Below are 3,522 nucleotides of genomic sequence, written 5' to 3'. Positions count from 1 at the left end.
CAGTGAGAGAGTGAGGCAGTGAGAGAGTGAGGCAGTGAGAGAGTGAGAATGAGACAGTGAGAGTGAGAGTGAGAGTGAGGCAGTGAGTGAGTGAGGCAGTGAGAGAGTGAGAATGAGACAGTGAGAGTGAGAGTGAGGCAGTGCGAGAGTGAGAATGATACAGTGAGAGTGAGAGTGAGGCAGTGAGTGAGTGAGGCAGTGCGAGAGTGAGAATGAGACAGTGAGAGTGAGAGTGAGAGTGAGGCAGTGAGAGAGTGAGGCAGTGAGAGAGGGAGAATGAGACAGTGAGAGTGAGAGTGAGAGTGAGAGTGAGGCAGTGCGAGAGTGAGAATGAGACAGTGAGAGTGAGAGTGAGGCAGTGCGAGAGTGAGAATGAGACAGTGAGAGTGAGAGTGAGAGTGAGGCAGTGAGTGAGTGAGGCAGTGCGAGAGTGAGAATGAGACAGAGTGAGAGTGAGAGTGAGAGTGAGGCAGTGCAAGAGTGAGAATGAGACAGTGAGAGTGAGAGTGAGAGTGAGGCAGTGCGAGAGTGAGAATGAGACAGTGAAAGTGAGAGTGAGAGTGAGGCAGTGAGTGAGTGAGGCAGTGCAAGAGTGAGAATGAGACAGTGAGAGTGAGACAGTGAGAGAGTGAGGCAGTGCAAGAGTGAGAATGAGACAGTGAGAGTGAGAGTAGAGTGAGGCAGTGCGAGAGTGAGAATGAGACAGTAAGAGTGAGAGTGAGAGTGAGGCAGTGCGAGAGTGAGAATGAGACAGTGAGAGTGAGAGTGAGGCAGTGAGAGAGTGAGAATGAGACAGTGAGAGTGAGAATGAGACAGTGAGAGAGTGAGGCAGTGAGTGAGTGAGACAGTGAGAGAGTGAGAATGAGACAGTGAGAGTGAGAGTGAGAGTGAGACAGTGAGAGAGTGAGGCAGTCCACAGTGGCGTTTCTAAATGTTTTGCAGATTCAGCAAGAGATTGGATGAGAGGTCATGGTGAGAAAGATATTGTTGCTCTCCCAGTTTATTCATACAATATTCATGGTATCTATGTGCCAGGCACTGTGCATACAGTGGTAAACAAAACAGACATGACCTCTGACCTCATGAAGTTAACACTTTAGTAAAAGAGACTGAAGATGCACATGTAAACAAGTGCACAAACCAATCAGCAGATAATTACGTGTGCTAAGTATTAAGAGAGAAAAGTGGAAGGATTAAGATTAATATATACCCGTTTCTGTGCTGACATTTAACATAGGCTTGGAGGATGAGGAGGAACTAGTTTTAGGGACAGTAAAATAGGGCTGCAACCTATCACAGGCAATGCGGTTGAATCCTCAAAGACCCTAACATCGGTCCTTTATTACGGAAGAGCACCGGTTTTAGGAAGATCTCCGCTTTCCCTCTATGCTTCAAGGCCACTCCTAAATGACCAAGACAATCAAGGCAAACCCATCCCTCTTAGTACTGATTGGTTTAAGAACCCAGGCCTATACCAATTATATGGTATTTACTTGATCATAGTTCGTGGTTCAGGAGTGAGCACATGACCTATATTAGCCTGATCAAACTAACTAACTACCACATCACAGTCAATGCCAACTCTTAGCCACCCTATGGAACAAGGTAGAACTGCCCATGTGGGTTTCCAAGAGCATTAACTCTTTATGGGAGTAGAAAGCCTCCTTTTTCCTGGACCAGACTAAAGAGAAGGTTTTGGTTCCACTGCTATCCTCTCTCGCGAGACTTTAGAGAGAAGCACATAGACCCTCAAACTCCTGGCGGCTTTAGTCTTTGGACTTACGGAGGCCAGCCTCAGGAAGAAGCAAAGTGTGAAGACTACGGACTGTCAATCCTTGTTATTATGATGGGCTACATCAGTTCTATTCTATGTTTTACTGCCATGGACCAAACCATGCTAGCTCTTGGTTTAAGCGACTTTTACTCAACACTGCCCACCCCCACGCACCCCCAGCCTGGCACACTTCCGGAGTTTGCACTGGGTCTTCCCTCTGCCTATAAAGTATCTCTGCCAGCAGTACAATTGGGCCAATCCACATACCTCCCTTGGGGTGTTGCTTAATCTTCATCTTCCCCTAGAGCAGTGGTTCTCAACCTTCCTAATGCCATGACCCTGTCATACAGTTCCTCTTGTTGTGGTGACCCCAACCATAAAATTATTTTCGTTGCTACTTCATAGCTGTAATTTTGCTACTGTTCTGAATTGGGCGACCCCTGTGAAAGGGTCGTTCAACCCCCAGGTTGAGAACTGCTGCCCCAGAGGACTTGGCTGACCACCTGACTTGATAGGCAGTCAACTCTCCTTCCCTCCCTGATTCCCAAGCCCTCTTACTTTGTTCTATTTTTTCTATAGTGCTTACCACCTTCTAACATACACTATAATATTTCTTATGCTTATTCATCACATTATTTATAATCTGTTCCCTCCCCCTCTAGAATGCATGCTACATCAAAGCAAGAATCAGTTCATTGATTTCAAGGATCTATTACACTGCTTTATGCAGAGTAAGTGCTTGCTACATGTTTGTTGAGTGAATAAAAAACCCATTCTAAAAAGGTACTGTAGGGGTTACAACATATAAAACTGCTGGCCCACAATGGGCACACAATAAATGTTAGGTTCCTCTCTATCTTTTTCAGACTCCTGCTTTTACAGCCTGCCTTTCCTGGACCCCTCTTGAAATGTTGACAGTTTAGCCTTCCCTTTGAATTGAAACGCAGGACAATCCTCAAATGGCCACAGATGTAATCTGAGAAGAAACCAGGAGGCCTGGGAGACCCATTATCACATCTGTTTTTCAGAATAGCAAATCGTCGCCCAGAGAAGCAGAGAACCTTGAAGAGATGGACAGGAAATGTTTTCATTGATGGAATGAGAGGCCTGTTGCACCCATAACCGCATCCTCACTGGATGTGGCAAATTTCACAAAATTATTGACCGCTTCCCAAATGTGCCTGTCAACTTTAGCATGTCTACATGCTAATCTCCTCTGTAGCGTTCCAATATTAGTATGTGTGGTACTAAAGTGAGCATTATTGCATTAATTTACACAAACTTTATTTTTTTTAAAACACTAACTTTATTGAGGTCCAATCTGCATACAACATACACATTTCTGAATGTGAGTTTTGACAAATGTGTAGGTAATTTGGGAACGGAAGAGATGAAGCGCACACGGGACTTCGCAAAGGGACCCTTGGACGGAGACAGGGAACAGCGTCAGGGATCTTGGGAAACATTCAAACCAGGGGAAGGAAGCACCTAAGGCCCAGCCTTAAGACTGGTCCTGGCGGGGCTCCCTTTCTCCGCTCTGGGGGTGAGCGCTGAGACTCCGTGGAGCTGTCCCTTTTCTGTCCCGCAATTCGCCCGCGTCGCGTCGTCCTCGCTCGCTCCCGAAGCCCTCCGGGAGCTGCACTTCAGAGATGGGTGGGCACTCTGCGGCCGGACTGGGGAGCCCGGGCGCGGGCCCCGGAGCTGGCCGCAGACTCTCCCGGAACCCGGCCGGCTCGTTCGAAAGTCCA

General features: G+C 47.3%; 1 protein-coding gene and 1 non-coding gene across 2 annotated transcripts in view; one reads left to right on the top strand and one right to left on the bottom strand.

Moving 5' to 3' along the window:
• The window catches only part of ELL3 (elongation factor for RNA polymerase II 3), a 15,001-nt gene that overhangs the window by 7,364 nt on the left and 4,115 nt on the right, over positions 1-3,522 (top strand). The gene's annotated exons all lie outside the window — the stretch shown is intronic.
• Positions 2,928-3,034, bottom strand: LOC115868234. The gene has a single exon (XR_004045494.1). It is a non-coding gene; the product is annotated as a U6 spliceosomal RNA (small nuclear RNA).

Source organism: Echinops telfairi, unplaced genomic scaffold, assembly GCF_000313985.2.
Source record: "Echinops telfairi isolate 266 unplaced genomic scaffold, ASM31398v2 ScPeMD7_8;HRSCAF=38, whole genome shotgun sequence".
In the NCBI taxonomy this organism is placed as follows: Eukaryota; Metazoa; Chordata; class Mammalia; order Afrosoricida; family Tenrecidae; genus Echinops; species Echinops telfairi.
Note: the sequence above shows the minus strand (reverse complement) of the source record. Positions and strands in the feature narration are given on the sequence as shown.